Source organism: Rhamphochromis longiceps, linkage group LG10, assembly GCF_057381845.1.
Source record: "Rhamphochromis longiceps isolate RC_006_pf linkage group LG10, R_longiceps_female_GT1.1, whole genome shotgun sequence".
Taxonomy (NCBI): Eukaryota; Metazoa; Chordata; class Actinopteri; order Cichliformes; family Cichlidae; genus Rhamphochromis; species Rhamphochromis longiceps.
The window spans coordinates 31995701-32015832 of NC_140566.1; the positions used below are offsets into that span (position 1 = coordinate 31995701).

Genomic DNA, 20132 nt, shown 5'->3' on the forward strand with positions numbered 1-20132 from the left:
GCTGGCAACAAATTTCCTACCAAGGATATAGAACTAATTACATGTTTGGAAACAATTAGAGCCGTTCACTAAACATTTGAGAATACAAATCAGTGTCAAGTTTAATACTTTCGTTCTACCATACCGATTTTTTTCCTCCCTTCATTAAAATTCAGTGTTATCAAATGTTATGTTTGTTGTCTAATTGATCCCATCAGGCAGCGGAGGGAATAATCCAACTATCAATCTCAAGTCAGTGACAGGCTTCCAGTGAATACTGCAGTGTGGCTCGGTGGTCCTGCTGAGCGGGACCGTCACTGTCACAGAACACAGTTAACAGTGATGGATACATCTGGATTCACATGGTGCCTGGTTTAATGAAACTGTGCTACGACGATGTCTGAGCACAATAATATGCCAGAGATAAGACGCCAAAGAGAAAGAATGGAGCTGCAAAATCAAAATCCTTTGGGTTTTTCTTTTTTATCTTTAACAACACAGCAAAAAAAAATATTTTATTTTCTAAATTTAGTTTTTCATTAAGAGGAGAAAAATCATTAAAGTGATAATTGACAACTTTTAGAGCTGACAAATCAGACATTAACGACTCGTTCGAACCAGAGATAAGGCTGCTGAAGTGCCTACCACCGTTTCATGGTTCAATCATTGTAGAGTAAAACAAGACAGGGAAGGGAAAGAGACAAAAAGAAAAAAAAGTCGGTGGCTGCTTGGTTGTTTTATTACATTTGCAGTTGCGATCACCAACTGGTCGACGGTTAAGGGTGCAACACCCTCAACATTCAACAACCACTTTCAATTGCAAGGTGGATGGAAATCTGTCACCAAACAGCCGCGGTGTAATGTCAGACAGACTGATAAAGGATTGCATACAAGTGTCGTCCAATGTATAAACACAAGCAGACTCCCAACATCTTGTAGTCAATCTGAGAGAATCTTTGCAGATCTCTTTGCACTAGGGCAGCGGTCCCCAACCCCCGGGCAGAGTCGTTTAGTACCGGGCTGCCAGAGTTGAGGCTCAGGTGTGAAATTTATGGTTTTCAGGGTTTTTAGCGTTAACTCTGTTTCCCTGGGTCTTTTCCCGTGTTGTAGTTGTGTCTCTTATTTTGATAGAAATATTTACGTGTTACCATAGCGATCAGAGAGCATTAAGGGGCAGAGGGGAGGATGTTACTCTCAGTGTTGTTGGCGCATTTCAGGAGGACGCTGATAATAAAGTTACACAATTACACATGAATTCGTGTTTATTATTATATTTACAAAACACCATCGTTTTTGTCTTGGTCGTATCATTTTATTTTGTAGTATTTATCCGTGAAACCTTAAAGGCCGGTCCGTGAAAATATTGTCTGACATTAAACTGGTCCGTGGCACAAAAAACGTTGGGGACGGTTGTACTAGGGGACCCAAGTCAGCTAGTAGGTAACGGTTGTGTTCAGGTCATGTTCTTATGTCAGAGCAAGGCTGACAACTGCCTACGCCATTTGGCGGTTAAACTGCTTGACATCCATGTACATTTTTGCCAATTTATCAGTTAAAGACAAAGACCTGATCTTAGATTCATAGCAACAATTTCAAGGTCAATGACATCACTGCAGAGAGTTTGGTGGCGCTACGGTCTTCAACCACGGTTTTCTCTAGTGTAGCAACTGTGATTGTTAAAAGTGCAAAGTTGAAATACTGACATGTTTGGAGGTGTTATTGGTTCTGATGGATAAAGTTCTTTGAAAAATCTCAGTACAGCTTTTTATAAGTATCCTTCAACAATGACCTTTCTCAGCTTTCTAATACGGAATTGGGAAAAAAAAAACCAAACATTTCTTTGTTTGCCATTGAACGCCCCATTATGCTCACCAACTAGTTACAAACTTTGTCTGCCATCATTCTCATTTGGTTCAAAGCTTAGTAGAAGCAATGGGCGTGAAACAAAGTAAAATGAAGGGCTGAAATGGCAAAGCAAACAGCTGGAAAACCAACTCTTTCAGGGAACCTGCAGGATCAGGTGAGAATGCACCGTGGGTTAATCACTTTATGCAATGCCAATCAAATTACCTGCAGTAATATCATCTATTGTAGGAAAGGAAGTGTTGATTAGTGCAATTTTAAGGATAAGGGGAGCCTATGTCATGGTGTTTTTAATCATTTACTATACGTACACAGTAGATAAGGTAATCCTCTTTTCTTCATCTGATAATGATTTAGGTTATTACCAAATAAAAGTGCTTTATGTGTTCTTTTAACGATAACGTGTGCGTGGTACTCTGCTGAGTAATCAACCTCAGGCATGCCATGACAGATCATATGATGAGATTCCCTCTCATCTACAGAAGGAAAAAGAAAGGGGGCTGATTTTGGACCAGAAGCAGAATTCTTTCTTTCAGTCGTAGGCTTTAATCAAAACCCAGCAGGTGCTGAGGGTACATCATATCATTTTCTACTGAGACCATTGTAGGAGGGGAAATTGGTCCCTCTTGCTTTTCTATGATGAATTTCTTACTTTATGACTGTTGAATGTCAGTGGCAATCAAAAAAAAAAAGTAAGAAAAAAAAAAAGAGCAACACTTGTTCTTTGATTGAAATACAATGAAAACTGATATTTACTGCCAATCATTTTCTAATGATTAAAGTTTTTCCATGTCGGCAGCAAAAGAGATTAGAAGAGAGCAGAATTGAGGTTAGTAATGTCGCAGCCAACAATCCCAGCAGCCAATCAGGCTCAAGGCTCCACCAGAGTCAGATTTAGGAGCTTTGTTGATCTGATGCCTGGAAGAGAAGGAGATCACTCCCACAGATTACACATATCACAGTCCCAAAAAAGAGGAGAAGAAGAAACAAGCAGAAAACATTACGATGACAACTCAGGATCATTTTAAGACTCACACCAATGCATCACCGTGGCCAGTTTTATATTCCTTTAGCTTCTCACAGGCGTGCACAGCACTGAGTGTACACATATCATGACTAACAGTGGTGGTAATTTAGAAAAGATCCACCAATCCACTCTGTCAGATCAATGTACATTGACTGAGACCTTAACCAGCAAGCTGTGTGTTGATTAGATGCCTGATCTGCACTAAACTCAGCTTTGCTCTTCACCTAATGTAATTTGCTGTACTGAGCTAATATTGATACATAAAGCTATTCATGCTCACATGTATCATACTGCAAAAAAAGCCGTGACAATGTGTAAATTAACATGATGTAGTGATTTATAGGTTTCATTAACCCATATTTCATTTACAAAAGAAAACCTGGTTTAAACTGGGGGGAAAATGACCTCTTTGGAATTTGATGGCTGTCCTTTTGAAACCGTTGCATAAAAAAATTAATTAAAAATAAAATTTTATGATTTTATATATGATGACTTTTCATGAAATGTGTTCATGAAAAGAAGGAAGAAGAGAGAAGAAGAACAATGGAAGAGAAGAAGAAGGCAAAGATGGATGAGGAAGACAGAAGGATGGAGAAAGGAATGGAAGGAGGGAAGGAAGGCAAGAAAAAAAATGAAAGAACGTTTTATCCTAAATTTGAAAAATTATTGAGAAACAGCAGCTGAAGGCAACAGTAAAAAAATACCGTAAAAAAAAAAAATACAGCAATTAAAATACTCAAAATAACAAAAAAACAAATGAAAAGTGATTATAAACTACTTGTTAACTAAATACTCCAAGATTTTACTGCAACACAGCAGACTTGATACAAAGAAATTTATTTCCATTTAGCTCACAAAGGGAATCTGTTTCAGGAAGTCATTTGAAAAGGGAGACTGCTCAGAACTGCTGTTACTACATTACTGACAACATCGAGCAATTAGACAGGAAACATGTTGGTTTAGATCTAAAAAGGGGAAAAAGCACTACAGGAACTACTCTCTGAATGTCAGGTTTGTGTGTTCCAATAAGATCCATTACATAGTTTGCCCATTGGCGGGTTTTGTTCTTTGTCTGCAACTGCAAAATGTCACAGCCGTGAGGTAAAAGACCACAAGAAAACTAATTAAAAAAAAAATAAATGTAAATAAAAAGGACAACAATGCATTAATGTGAGATGACAAATGAACGACGCTGGAAAGTTTTGCAACAGTCAGGGCAAATAAAACAAGCAAGCAAGAGTCAACAGAAATAACCAAGAATTGAAATATGAAGAAATGTCAAAGTCAGATAACATATGATATTAAACCACTAAAAAAAAAAAAAAAAAAAAAAAAAAAAAAAAAAAAAAAAAAAATGTAAACCCACCACACTGAAATGGATTCAAAGCCACATAATGCAGTCATAGCTTGAGCTAAATTTGTGCATTTAACTTCATTTAAAGAAGAGCGTAGTTGCCTACACTCAGCTTTGTAGGTGTGTTCCCATATAGTCCTGATCAAAAGTTTAAGCCCACTTGAAAAAAATGGCACCAAAAATAAAATGAAAGAAAAGAAGAAAAAAAATTCATACTTTGCATGGTTGGATCTTAACAAGGTTCCAAAGTAGAGCTTCAACATGCAACAAGAAGAAGTGGGACTGAGACAAAACATTTTTTGAGCATGCAATTTACTGAAAACAACACTTAAAATGAAACAAGCAGTTTCACAGCTGATCAAAAGTTTAAGACCACATGCCTTTAAAAGGCCAAATCTGTGCAAAAATGTGTCATTTTCTGTCAGGTAGTCACACTGTCATGATGTTCTGATGGCAAAGGGGAAAGGGTTGCTGAATGTGTGCCATCGCTGCTGAGGTGGGATGCAGTAAGACAGGTTTTTGGGATTTCTTAAATGATCCTGATGGTTATGGAACAAAAAAAAGTCAAGTGGAAGACCCCCAAAAAAAATGTAACCAGCACTGCGCTGATGGTTCCAATTGGCCGTCCGTCAAGACACTGGACGATCGTCGACCCAAATTAAGGGTGTTACTGGTGTCGACTGCAGACCCATAACCATCAGAATCTGAGACTGAAGAGCTTCAAAAACAAAGGCCTTGTCTTCTTGAACTAGAGTTTTTTTTGGAGGTGTGGTCCTAAACTTTTAAGTGGTCTTAAACTTTGGATCGGGACTGTATTTTTTTCCCCAATAACTTATGTTGTGTACCGTGTCACTGTACTTCTGCAGTGTGTGGAATAGGGCTGTGCGATATGACCAAAATCTCATATCCCAATATAAGACATCTATCATCCCGATAACGATATAAATCACAAAATTTTTACATTTTCTGTAAATTCTGTGAATCTTGAGCAGCTCGACTTGCATGAAGTGTGTTCAGCTGGGTGCTGTGTACCTAAAGTTGAGACTTTTAGCTATACATTTTTAGACATAAGTTGTAACGGACGCCGTTTTCTTTGCGAGTATTTATTACACGGCGTGCTCTAGAAAGCCTGTTCTAATGTTTGAGTCTAAGGTTTATTTTTTAGCACCTAACGCCTCTTTTTTGTTTCTCATCCGTAAAACTCCGCATACTCTTTCACGATTTAGTTTATTTTGAAAAGCCTCAACAGGATCTTGAGCTTTATTGTGAAAGGTTTATTTGCAAAACAAACAAGCGGAAGGCGGAGCAACGCCATTGTTTTACCATCGTGGTTGCTAACGACAACGCGTAAAAACAGTTGCTTGTCTGTCCGTAGTGTTGTCATATTAAATATAAGAGAGAACTTTAACAAATTAATATAGCCACTATAATGACCATCAAAACGATGAAAAATATTTCCGTAAACAGTTTATTTTGCGACACCATGAAACAAACGATAGCGTAAAATGAAACGATAGATGTTTTTATATTATCATCCGATAAATATCCTTATATTGAACAGCCTTAGTGTGGAATATAGTGCAAACATTAACTAAAAAAAAATAGCATTAAGTGCATTAAACTTGCAAATAAGCAGAGCTGACTTAAAACACAGGATGAGCCACACAAATTTCACATACTGTGCTGGATTAACTTTACTATTTAATTTAGTAACAGCTGTGTTAAAATAAGTTACATTAACTCATCTTATTTTTTATTTTTGGTACAGTTGAAAAGTAAGAAAGGAGAAGCACAAACAAGATGAGACGTCAAAGAGATGAAACAGGGCAGACATGTCTTATCCTAAAGATAAGACAAAACAAATGACAAAACAGAAACGTGAACACTCAAAGAAAAGATTAGAGACATGCAGGGAAAATGCAGAGAAGGAGAACAGCAAAAAGAAGAAGAACGGGAGGGAAGACAGGAGATAAAAGAAGACAGAAGACAAAAACAGCAGGTTTCAGTGTTTTGCGTGTTACCTATGAGTCAGTGTTCTGCCTGAATGAACTTCTCCAGCAGCTCAGAGGTAAGCGTGGGCGAGCGTGTGTGAGAAGGGTACAGCGAGGTAGGGATCACGTTACCCTGACAAGGTGCAACGTATTGAAAAACAGATGAATGTGGATGCAAATATTGCTAAATGTAATATTTTTCTTCCACGCCGGTGGGTGGCAACAGCCAAATCAATCATCACTTTGAAATTACAGCAGAGATTTTACACAAACATTACTTGGCAGCGAACATTTTGTACAGAAAAGTGTGAACGTTTCTTTTTTTTTGTATTTTCCCAAACAGGTTGCATAATTAAAGATGACATTTAAAAGGACAACTTCAAATGTATATTTTAATCTGCTGCTTTGGAGTCTGGCTGTGTTGACCGCATTGGCTTCGGATACACTAAATAGCTTACTTTTTTGTGGGGTTGGTTTACATTGGGCTTTGGTTTAAAGAGAGATTATGTTGTGCAAGTTAGTTTTTTGTTTTGTTTAAAGGTAAACAGTAACGATGAGAATCAAAGAACAAAGGAGTAGCAAAAAGCTTTCCTGTAGCTTAGGCTTGTTCATGAGTCTAGGATCATAACACTCAAGGCAGGGGTCAGATGGGTTTTGTGGGAAGTCTATATATATTTCCCACGGTGCTCAGAGTGCAGATTATTTTAAAAGTTACCTGTGCTGTCCTTGGTGCAGCTGGTTCCCACTGCAGAAGGACAAACCAATGTGGACAAATGTTCACCCTGCTAAGATGTCAAGTTCACACAATGTCTGGAATTAACAAATGTTTTCTCATTAGCTAAAAATAAGTATGAATAATTTGTTTTGTTTAGTACTTGTGATGACATCTATAGACTTAAAATGAGATTAATAAATCTAAAAGAAGGCTTCAAAGTTAAGTAATTTCTTCTTATAAAAGACACAAGATGAATACATAACTAATTCTTCTGCACTGAAGATGCCACTTAAGACAGAACAACACCACATGCAAGTTTATCAGGCAATGCCTGTAAAACATTTTCTTTTTTTTTTTTCTTTTTTTTTCTTAAATGACATCAGAAACAGCAGTATGCGACATTACGTGATGGCAGAGCTTCAGTTCATCCTTTGTCCTTTTTTTTTTTTTTTTTTTTTAATAAATAGGACAGGGGGAATGAATGAGAGAAAGAGGGGGAGAGAAAGAAAGAAAACCAAAGGGGAGAAGAGACGGTGAGAAGGGGGGGGAAGAGAGAGAAAAAAAAAAAAAAAAAGAACTCCTGGGTCACCTGTATGGAGAAAAAAAAAAACAAACAAACAGAGGAGACAGCAAACAACAAAGAGCAACATAATAATAGAGAAAACAAAGCACCATCACAATAAACTAGCTAGTCATAGATATCAATATTTACTAAATAATAAACGATATTGTGCAGCACGCAAGATAGACAGCGCACAGTGTGTTTTGAGGTAGCAGCCAAGAAAGCTTTAGTCCGCGTCTGTGAATACCCATGTGTGCATACCTGTGTGGATCAGCATGCTTGCATTCCAAGGGTTTCTCCATGTAATGATCTGCTAGGGAGTGTGGGGGGGCCACAGCCCCGTCCTCCAGGGTGTGAAGCGGGTATGGAGGAGATCAAAACTCCAGACATCCAGAGGCCCCCAGAACACAAGAGACCATGGAAGACCAACAGAGGGGCAGCCGCGCCACTGTTCTAGTAAGAGCTGAGGAGAGTCCCAGATGAGAGCTCGCCCAGCAGCCGCGGAGCAGAAGTCAGGGGGAGTTGCAGTGACGCGCCCGTGAGCTCCGCCGGCCCCCAGCTGTGCCTGAGTGACCGAGCCCCAGGCCGAGAGGCCGGGGGCACCCCACCTCCAAAGGGGCCCGAGCGAGCCCCAGGCCCCAGGCCCCGACAAGCGGCCGCCAAGGAGTGAGCCGGTGTGTACCCGGACGCCCACCCCCAGACACAAAGAACCACCAACACACCGACACCTGAGGGAGTCCGCCACCGGCAGGGGAAGTGGTGGTGGGTGGAGATAGGCCTCCAAACCTTGGAGGGCCTGAGGTGTCCCCAGAGAGGTGGCGTCTGATACCCAACCTGACATATAGACACAGACATACAGGCACACACAGACACAAACATCCATTCCCACCCTCATGCTCTCATATGCACTCACTCCACACTCAACCAACGTGGAGACAGACATAAAGAGACGCTGTACACACAATCACACTCCCCAAGCGTACTCTACAAACCGGGTCTAGGTACCCTTGCCCCTGGAGGGGGGAATTGCACCCAGACCCAGGTGGTGTTACCCTTTTCCCTGCGGTGGGGAGAGGCAGACCACCCCGACTCCGCAGCAGCAGGGAGGCCCCACACCCCAGACCGCAGTCGGACGGCCAACTCCTCCTACTAGCCCTCCCGCTCCAGCAGGCCGCAGAGAATGGGGGTGGGAGAAGACTCCAAACCTCCCTCCACCCGCTCATTGTAGTGTTGATGCATATGTGTTCTAAGGTGCAATTAAAACCCAGGAGGGCATGGAGCTACCTGCCAAGGAGCAGCAGGTAAGCGCATAGTCCCTCCTGCTAGCCCTCAATGACTAAGTGTATTTAAAATTGAGAGGTGGGCAACGACGTCAGGTGTGAGGTGTACACCCTGATGGTAATTTGGACTCCGTGATTGTGCCCACCCCCAAGATCCTATATGTATGTGTAATGAGAGTGTGAATAATGTGAATGTCTAAGTTGTGGGATAAGATTGAGGCAGAGGCAGCCAGAAAGGGGGGGGGGGGGGGGGGTAGCCTCCTCTGCACCCTGGTGACATACCCCCACTCCAAGGCCCTGCATGTGTGGGTGGCTGTGGAGGAGCGGGAAGAGGGAGGCAGCTGGAGATGGGGAGGGAAGGAAGGGAGGGGCAGGTAACCCCTCCCTGGGGCCAGCTCCCCCGCTGACCCCAGTAGGCACTCCCACCCTCCGCGACCCGCCAGGGAAGGGGGGCCCAGGCCCATCAGACCGGGGCCCAGTGCAGTAGCGCCCTCCGGCTCCACAGAGCCCTGGACAGTCCACCCAACCCCACCACAGAGAAAACTGCACCCACCCCACCATCCACTCATCTTCCAGACTACATAAGACGGTAAACGCCCAGGCTGAGATCTTCCTCCACCTCTCCTGTATCTCCCCCTCCTGCAGAGAGTTCCTGAAGAGAAGAAAGCTCCTGCAAGATGTGACCATCCCCCCCACCAGTTGAAGAGCCCCCCAGGCGGCTCGACGCACCGGCGGCACCCTGCTCCAGGGCCGGGCCCCCATGCACCCACCCGCCCACAACCCCGGCAACACACCAACCAGGACCCAAGACCCCGAGGCCCGGCCCGGGCCCCAGCCCAGAGACGGAGCGCCCCCAGAACCTCACGCCCATCCCGGACCCACCCAGGGGCAGCCAGGTTGCCAGGTCAGTAACCCACGTCCGTCAGCACAGACCCTCCCCTAGCCCCGCTGCACGCAGCCGCGAGGAAACAGTCACCTGAGAGCCAACAGAGCCCCCAACCGGACGTGACCGCTACCCCGGTTGAGCCCCCCAAGGAAGATGCCTCCGGGGAACCCCCCGACGCCCTAAGCCTGTCCCTACCCCCTCACCAATCACAACAGTGAAGGCGGGACCAAACTATGACCCCCCACCCCCACTAGGTGATGGAGCTGATAAAAGGGGCCCAGAGCAATTGATCTAATGTGGTGGCAGAGGCTGTGTCAAGACTAATGTAATCTAATAGATAATTTCTATATTGGTTAGAATTAAGATTATTTTTATTTTTCCAGTTCATGAGGACTGTTTTCTTGGCTATGCATAGGGCAGTGAAGATCATATGGGCTATATTCTTTTCTGAAGTGACATTATCTAAGCTGCCCAGTAAACACACTAAAGGGGAAGTTGGAATGTTACATTTCAGACACTTTGATAAGTCTTCACATATCTCGCGCCAAAACTTTTGCACTGGTGGACAGAACCAAAGAGCGTGGATGTAATTGTCTGGTGTATTGCCTTGACAGTGTGAGCAGTTGTTGGAAGATGTAAAGCCCATCTTGAACATCCGATGACCTGTATAGTGCACTCTATGAAGTATTTTGTATTGTATTAATTGCAGACTGGGATTTTTAATTAATTTAAAAGTTTTTAAGCAAATCTGAGACCAGAAGTTTTGGTCTAGGTTGACTGATAAATCTGCTTCCCACTTTGCAGTAGGAAGGGATATTGATTCATCTAATTTAGAAAGTGTTCTGTATATTTTAGATAATAATTTGGGGGATTTAAGAGTAAGAAAATGTGCCGCACTTAGTGGTGTTTGTAATTCAACTTGACTGAGGTTAAATTTCTTTTTTACTATGGATTTAATTTGTTGATATTCTAAAAACCTTGTCTTGTTGATCCCATATTGTTCAACTAGTCTGTCAAATGGAATAAATTCTGTTCCCTCTAATATATGTTCTAAGTATTTAATTCCTTTACAACTCCATTCTGGGAAATTAATCATATTATTGTTTTGTAATATGTCAGGGTTATTCCAGATAGGTGTACGTTTGCATGGGATTAATGAAGACTCCGTTATTTTTAGAAACTCCCACCATGCTGTTAGAGAAAAGCTGATGTTGATACTTTTAAAGCATTCATGTCTTTTGATGTTTGAGCTAATAAATGGTAGGTCTGAAATCTCTAGATCCTTGCATAGTGCCTGTTCAACATCTAGCCAGGGCTCAACTAAGAAGGTATGTTTTAACCATTCTGAGATGAACTGAAGCCTGTTGGCTAAGAAGTATTGGTGAAAATTAGGCAGATCTAATCCTCCTCCATCCTTGGTTCTTTGTAGCGTTTTTAAGCTGATACGCGGGGGTTTATCTTTCCAAAGGAATTTGGAAATATATGAATCCAGAGATCTGAACCAATCTTGTGATGGTTTGTTAGGGATCATCAAAAATAAGTAATTTATTTTTGGCAAGATCATCATTTTTATAGTGGCGACCCTTCCCATGAGTGATATGGGTAAAGATTTCCATCTAGTCAGATCGCCTTCTACTTTCTTTAGAAGTGGGATGTGGTTTAGTTTAGTTAAGTCTGAAAGCTTAGGAGAGACATTAATACCTAAATATTTAATATTTCCGGATTGCAGTGGGGCAGAGGAAGAATTATGGAAGGAGCAGTTAATGGGGAGAACTGTAGATTTTGGCCAGTTAATTGAATAATCTGAAACTCTTGAAAACCAGTTTATTAAAGTAATTACCTCAGAGAGGTTGGTTTGTGTGTTTTGCAGAAAAAGCAACACATCATCCGCATAGAGACTGATTTTATGTTCTATGTTCTTACATTTTATGCCCTTAATTGTTGTAGCCTGTCTAAATGCTGCTGCTAGAGGTTCGATAAAAATTGCAAAAAGTGAAGGGGAGAGTGGGCATCCCTGTCTGGTGCCCCTCAGGAGACAGAAGCTGGAGGATGTCTGGTCATTTGTTCTGATACGAGCCGTTGGGGAATTGTATAATATTCTTATCCAGTTTATGAAAGAGTTTCCAAAACCAAATTTGTGTAAAGTTGCGAATAAAAATTTCCAATTAACTCTGTCAAATGCTTTTTCTGCATCTAGAGATAATATTATGGTTTCGATGTTTTTATCGTATGAGTAGTCTATTAAATTAAGTAATCTACGAGTGTTTGTTGAGGAGTGCCGACCTTTTATGAAACCAGTTTGGTCAGGATGAATTAAGAGGGGGGTCATTTTCTCTAATCTCTTTGAGAGAGCTTTGCAGATTATTTTAAGGTCTACATTTAAAAGAGAAATTGGACGATAGCTTGAGGGAAATAAAGGGTCTTTGCCTGGTTTTAGCAGGAGACTAATGTTGGCAGAATTCATATTTGGTGGTAGTCTGCCATTTTCCTCGATTTCCTGCAATATGCTGTGGAATACTGGTGCCAAAATTGTCCAGAATTCTTTGTAGAATTCTGCAGGGAAGCCGTCTGGACCTGGAGCCTTATTATTGGGCATACTTATCAGGGCTTCCTGGAGTTCACTTGGCGTCAGTGGCGAATCCAGTTCCATTGCTTGACTGTCTAGTAATTTTGGAAGAGTTACGTTGTCAAGAAACAGATCAATTTCATTTTTAGATGGGTTTATTTGTGGTGAGTATAAAGTTTCATAGAAATCCCTAAAAATGTTGTTTATTCTTCCAGGATCATATATTGTGTTCCCCGATAAATCTTTAGCAGCACATATAGTTATTTTTTCTTTATTTATTTTTAGCTGGTTAGCTAGAAATCGACCTGATTTGTTACTGTGTTCAAAATTCTGCAAGCGAAGTCTTTGTATAAGGAATTGTGTTTTTTTATTAATAGTTTCATTTAATTCTAGTTTTGTTTTGCATATTTTGTTCAATGTTTCCTGATCTTGGTGGGACGCGTAGGCTTCTTCTAGTGATTTGATGTTTTTTTCTAATTCCTGAATATTTTTGTTTTCTTCTTTCTTTTTGTGTGATGAGAAAGAAATTATTTTACCTCTCATCACAGCTTTCCCTGCTTCCCATAGAACAGAAGCAGATATTCCGGGAGTGTCATTAAAGTCTAAGTATGAAGTCCATTCCTTTTTAAAATATTTAATAAAGTCTTCATCTTTAAGTAGTGATATATTAAATCTCCAGTTTTTACTTGGCGTAGTATTATTCTTGTGCATTAGTGTTAAAGATACAGGAGCATGATCGCTGACAGCTATAGGATGAATCTCAGTGTCTGAAATGTCACACAGCAGTGAGCTGCTGACCAAAAAATAATCCAGACGAGAGTAAGAGTGATGAACATGCGAGAAAAAAGTATATTCCTTACTGGTGGGGTGAAGAGAGCGCCATGCATCGCAAAGACCAAAGTCGTTCATATACTGTTTGATTATATTTGTGGACTGCCAATTACGCTGAGTTCCTGTTGTGTTGAGCCTATCCATTTCTTCATTTAGTCCAAGGTTGAGGTCACCGCCAAGAATGAGTGTGCAATCAAGGTGTTCAGAGAGTGCACTAAAAAAAACCGTGGAAGAATGAGGGTTCATCAACATTTGGACCATATATACTAACAATACATAGTTTAATAATTAGAAATCTACCCTCTGGATCTATAACTGTATCGAGTACTGTAAAATTAACATTTTTATGTATTAAAATTGCTACTCCCCGTTGTCTAGAATTATAACCGGCTGCAAACACGTTAGGAAACTCAGGTGTTTTAAGTTCATTTAAACCTGTGACAGGTTTGTGAGTTTCTTGTAATAAAACAACATCTGCCTGTAGTTTTTTAAGCTGGTTAAATATTTTTAACCTCTTTCCTCTGGTGCCAGCTCCATTTACATTCCATGTGACAAACCTCAGCATGCCCTTAATTGTGCGTGTATGTCTAATGATGTATGCTGGGTGTTTCGTTTAGACAGGTGGAGAGAATATGGAAACATCCCTTGTTTATAAATAGAAAGAGAAAAAGAAGTGTGGTGAGAGACTCCATAAGTCTGACTATGTGTGTGAATATTCACTAATATGAACAAGCGTGGCTTGCTTGTGTGTCCTGCAAGACTGTGCGTGCTGTGAGGCTGTTGTGAATGTGCTGCCGTTGAGCTGATGTGTTTGCGTGATCGTGTTGTGAAAATATGGAGAAATAGAGGGTGTTGTTTGTAGGTGAGTGGGGAAGTAGGTGACCACAGCAGTGAAAGACAAGAGAAAGAAAGAAATGTAAAACATTTTCAGCCGCTAGCCCGCTAACAAGGTGACACAAGCACAGCACAACCTGTAATATCCCAAACCTAAACCCCTGAAGATCAACAAGCTATTATTGGCAGTTTGAATTCAATTTTACAATCAAATGCTAACATCAGTAGAAATTTACATGATTATAGACACAAAGATGATTTTGCTCATCTGACTGCAGTGTTTTTATCAACTGCGTGATAAATATGTTGTGTTCAGATGAGCAGAATCAACCTGGGATGTTCTTACCTGGATTACAGCATAGGGACCTGACACCCCTTCTATAGTTTGAACAAAAAAAACTTTTCTTCCTGAACTCTCTGCCCCCCTCTCACGGACAATAACCATATCCAACTTCTTAATAGCAATGAACTGGTCTGCATTGGTGCATCATATCTTTATTCTCTTCCCCCTCCTGCCCCCCCTCTTTCTTAAATAGATAACTATCATATCTGATATCATATCTCACAGTACAATAATATTGAATGGGTTGCATTGTTGTATTTTGTCATGTTTCTCAGGTCTTTGTCTGAATTTCTACGAACATTATTGCTAAGGATTGTCTTATTGCATTGGAGTCACACTGGGTTAAATATGTACACTTGGGTTTTAAGGGGTATTTATTATTTTCTTCTTTTTTTTGGGTTGTATGGAAGCCCCAAACGCAATTTCATTGTTCTTGACAATGACAATAAATAAATAAATACTAAATACTAAATAATAAATGATCACCTCAAGCTGCCATGGTAACTGATGGCCTGCTGAACTGCTCAGATATATTCATGACTTTTTGTAACATTATTTGGCATTTAGAAATGAAGACATAAATGCATGAGCATAATAAATAATGTGGGAAACAAAAAAAAATAAAAAATAAAAAGTGCTCTTATTTTATAATCCACTTTGATGTGTTCTAGTTCAGAGCTACAACAGAAGTTCTCTCCTCCAGCTTGTTCTGATGAGTTTATCCATATCTCTCCATCCTCCATCTCATCCAAATTAAATTCCCCTTTCCCCCCCATTATAATTATTTCCCATTTCATCACAGAGCGATGCATAAATTTGCACATCAACCTCTTGATAAACGCCCATGTCTGCTTTGCAGTGGAACTGAATTTATGTTCTTGTGCACTTTTGTTCGGTTGCCTGAGGACACCACTGTAATCATACCCCATCTATCCCAGTGTGCTGTCTCTGTAATAACTGATTCACTCAGTATGTGTTTTTTTGCGCCTGATAAACTGAAAAAAGAAACATCTGTGAATGTTACATTGCTTATTCAGTTTGGGAGGAGCAGTCTTTGCTGGTTTTGAGAAGCTTCAAGTCACAGTCCCAGCTTTATTGAACTGCTGCCTGTACAAGCAAAATGTACAATACGAGGTTACCACAGTGCACTTCTCTTGTATATAGAACTTTAGACTGTGTCTCCCCAACACTACTTATTTAAGTGGTGTTTTTTTAAACACAATAAATTAACTCTGGAAATAGATTTTCTGCATTTTTACTGCACTGTAACAAACTGTTGTACAATTATAGGACATTTTGACAACAATGTAGCGCATTTTAACACATCTAAACACTGTAAATACTGATGCCTATGGAGAAATTATGTATATACAGCTACAGCTATACCGTAAACCATTCATTCTATATTATACGACATTATTTTCTATATACTAAGACGTTGTTTATGTACATTACAGTACTTTACTTGCCCAGTAGTGGCATAACTCACTTATGAAGTTATTAATTGCTTTAACATACAAAAATCTAAAAGTTTACCGTTTGAATCCACACCTGTAAATGGTATTACAAAAATGTAATGTAATAAGTGTTTTTTCTGTTTTTGGTATTGCTATGACATTATCCTCACTTCATCTCCCATTGGTTAAAATTCATGAATGATCCTGGATTGAACACAGTTGAGAACTGAAGATACTACAAAGATTGTATTTAATATTCCACAATTTGGTTGTATATGTATGATGACAATACAGAGTCTAGTCTAACTTTTTTTTTTTTTTTTTTTAACAGTAAGAAATTATAAAAATAAAATCTTACCAAATCATCAGAAATTGTGCACATTTCCATTTACCCAGTTTCTTCCTTCAATTTTATTTGAATTTTTTATGATAATATGCTCAGAATAAAACTTCTTTAACATATTAGAGGGTAAATAAAGTCTGCTTTTTTTTTTCTTTTTTTTATAAAATGTTGACACCTGGAAATGCCATATGGTACTGCAAAAACAACTGAACAGTGACCTTTGTGTGGTCATAGGCATGAGTCATCACAACAACCTTTGCAATACTCAGTTAGATAATTCACACTATAAAGCCACATTATTGTCACACTTCTAGGTCTCATCATTGATCGTCCTCTGGGCTTCATTTTATAATGACACTGATTTATTTCTCTTCAGATTACTTGTGGATATTCAAGTCTCTTTCAACTAAATACCACTAGGCATCAGAACCCATTAAGGTATTCCTGAAATCATCTATAGGTGTGAATGCTCAGCAGCCACAGTCAATTATTCTGTGTGGCTTTGTTCTTTGTGTTAGGAGGCAGGCTGTGCTTTGCAATCAGTCAATATACAAAAAAGTATAACTGACTGAGTCACTCAAAAAAAAGAAAAGAAATAACCTACAATAAGCTTGTATTAGATTTCACAGTTCTTCCATAGCTGGAGTGAAGAAGTTCAAACCCTCAAATTAGAAAGAGCACAAGGAAAGAGTGGATTTTGAAACTTTACAACACTGCATGAGACAGATTTAATTTGTCAGTTTCTCAGAATCACAAAACAAAAACGTGCTTGTTTATTTGTCATCTAGAGGCAGAATTACAGTGGTGGACCAGCTGCAATAATAATGATTTGGAGTACTGAGTGACCTGAATGTTTTAAAGCTTCAACCAAACCGGGACTCAAATATGTAAATTTATCTATTCTTTTCACAATACATGCATTACCACACAAATTCAAAACAGCTGATGAATTAAGAAACAATAATTCGGCATTATTCATTGGACATCTACATTATTTAGGATTCTCTGATGCTACCAACCCCCCCCCCAAAAAAAACACAAAAAAAAACAAAACAAAAAGTCACGTCAGGAATAACTTCAAAATTTTCAAAGATGCCCCAAACCAGAGTGCCACAGTTTGACAAATTACCAAAAAGACCTGTAAGTAACGCATCTTACACCTATGCATCCCAACAAGGCAGCCACAGTTTAACGATTAAAATATTGACAGTTATAATCTTTTTTTTTTTTTTTTTTTAAAGTATCTCTTCCTAGTGCCTTTTTTCCCCTCAACTTTCATCATCCTTCTTTCCCACCTCCTTTTGCAGCCTTCTGTTACAAAGCAATAACCCTCACTCTCACTAACCTGTCACAGTGCTTGTACTAATTCGACTTGTTTTTAAGTATCTTAAGTCAATGTCTGGTCCCATTTTTTAAAATAATGCATTAGAATAAAAAAAGAAAAAGAAAAAAAGAAAAAAAAAAACAGAAAATCTCCTACCCAAAACTCCCTTCTTAGTATTTACAATAATGATGACTTCCACGTACAGCTCCAGCAACCGCTTCCCTTTCCTTTTTGGTTGACCAAAGAAAGTGAAAATCTATAGCAACACATTAAACTTAAATAAACAATGTTATCTTCAAAAGACGCAAGAAAATGATTTTCAGGGGAGGATTTAATCGAGTATATAACTTTAGAGCTACATCTTTCATCTGCATATTCATTAAACATGATGTTCGGTTCCAATAATAGTCTTTTGAATTCTAACTTTTGAGCACAAGAACTGATCTGAAGCTGACACACACCTACACGCACATTACAAAATTGCAATTTATGTAAACTGGGAACAACAGTACTCTAATTTCACATTTAATTTAATCTATTTTAAGATTCTTACACTTTTAACATCTAAAAATAACATCACAAGAAGTTAAATTAGCTTGAAATGAGCAGAAGTTCACAATCCACTTAAAACTTTCCTGAACCCAAAGAGAAAAGTTCTGTTGCGTCAATACAACACAAAGCTGAGCACAGCAAGCACAGAGATAATATAAATCATCAGGTATCCTCTAAGTCAAACAGGAATAGTTGCATTAATTATGATATTAAAAGGAGAGAAGAGGCTGTTCCTGAAACGCCGCTCTGCAACAAGGCTATAATTACACAACATATAAACCTGGTACTAATTAGCACCTCAGAAAATATAACTGCACTGACAAAAACATCTCATCAATTGTTTATCTTCCTCATGTCAGCAGTGAGGCACCAAAACAAAACAGCGCCAATTAATATAACAGGCCATCAGTAACTCTGCGGGCTAGCCTGCTGCCATGGAGCACGGAGATTGTTAATCAGCCTGAAAGAAAGTGACAGGGTTTGATAAAATGTGAGCGGTTACCTGTCTCCTTAACAACCGACAAGAGCAGTTCACCTCTGAAAGTCGAGTAAAAATCCTCCTTCATGCCAGTTTCTTCTTCTTTTTTCTCCATAAATTATTTAATATCTAAGGAGCTGGAAAAGTGAACCTGAAATTATGCATCACACGGTGGCTTTGCAGCAGGCTTCGTGATTAATATCGTGTTCTCACCTCCATTGAGGCCTTGCTGATAACATTGCACTTGTCCCCCCGATTTATTATGTAAGGGTTCAAAGCTGTACATTAATTCCAGAGTTCAAACTGATTAAGCTGTCTGTGTGAGAATACCGGTTCACACCAGAAAGTAGATTATTCTGCTGCTAACCTCGCTAACACTAGCCGGGCCACAGAACCCCCTCATCATCAGCATCTGTTCAGAGACGGCTGCAGGCAGCAGCTCCGAACACATTAACAATATAAATTCTTTTTATGCAGACAGGGAAGCTTTAGGCTTTGCTTTGAAAACTAACCCACGGTGTCGATTTTAGAAGGAAAATACACAAACAGCCATGACAAACATCTAGCATTAGCTGCTTAAGCTAAACATTTGCCCTGGCATTATTACAATGATACAAAAAAGCTCAGCTGATGTTACGAGCTCGCACATAGAGCTTGGTTAGGACTTGCATTTAATATAACCAAGTGTAATATTAGTTTGGGCCACCACCAAATTAGCTGAACCACACCAACTCCTCTAAGTTGCTGCGCCACTGCAAGCCTCTTTGAAACCCAGCTGTCCCTTTCCTGCTGTTTCTGCCTTATTCAGTATCATAGCTGTTCTAAGTGGTCTGTGTTGGGTTTTTGCTACAGCTGCCTGCGTAAAGTAAGTTGAAACGAGGATAGGAAGTAGAGCAGGGCAATATGACCAAAAATATTTAATCACGATTTACATTTGAAAATTTGTGATAACGATATAACTGACGATATAATTGACACTAGACAAAATACTTTACAACTCCACAACTTTATTAGGGGAAAAAAAAACATCAATGCATTTTCACTTAAACAAGCAGCTGTTTTTTATCTGCATTAAAGTTATATAAAAATTTAACAGTGCAAATGCAAATTCCTTGCTGACAGTTTAACTAAAAGGCATTTCCAGTGGAAACTGGCCGACACATCCTCAGCATAACCATGTATAATATCCACAAAACCTAAAAAGAGGTTATACACACACACAATACAGTAACATTATGTTGAAGCACAGTACGTATCACTCCGCGAGGCGCCTGCCTACGATAGCTGTAATGCTCCGACAATCCATCAAGCGGTGCGGCTTCGTAGCTCAGCAAAGTCGTACTGAAACATTTGACAGATTTTCGAGCGCCGTGTACATAAAATCGTTTCGAGGTCAGTAAACACAACCAGAATTCATACATAAGGCACACAGGATTATAAGGGGCACTGTCGACTTTCAGAAAAATCAAAGGATTGATTTTAAGTGTGCCGTATTTTCCAAAAAACAGTAATAATGACGGCCCGCTAGCATGCTCTACCAAAGATAGTGTTTTGTTGTGTATCTGACGGACGAAAGCCAAACCAGTTCCACACCACTGAAGTTGCAGCATTTTTACAAACCAATCCGCTTTCGCTCTTCTCATTCTCCGTCGCCGCTATGTGCGTATGAAAACATAGGCACTGCGCATGTGCGTTTTACCCATATTCTAGCGCGATATTTCATTTTCTTATCGTTGCCCAACATTAT

General features: G+C 39.7%; 1 protein-coding gene and 1 long non-coding RNA gene across 2 annotated transcripts in view; one reads left to right on the forward strand and one right to left on the reverse strand.

Moving 5' to 3' along the window:
• Nucleotides 1–20132, forward strand: part of LOC146661223 (uncharacterized) — a 513791-nt gene that overhangs the window by 182382 nt on the left and 311277 nt on the right. The gene's annotated exons all lie outside the window — the stretch shown is intronic.
• LOC146661224 (polypeptide N-acetylgalactosaminyltransferase 10-like) overlaps nt 1–20132 on the reverse strand; it is a 133145-nt gene that overhangs the window by 65324 nt on the left and 47689 nt on the right. The window lies entirely within an intron of this gene.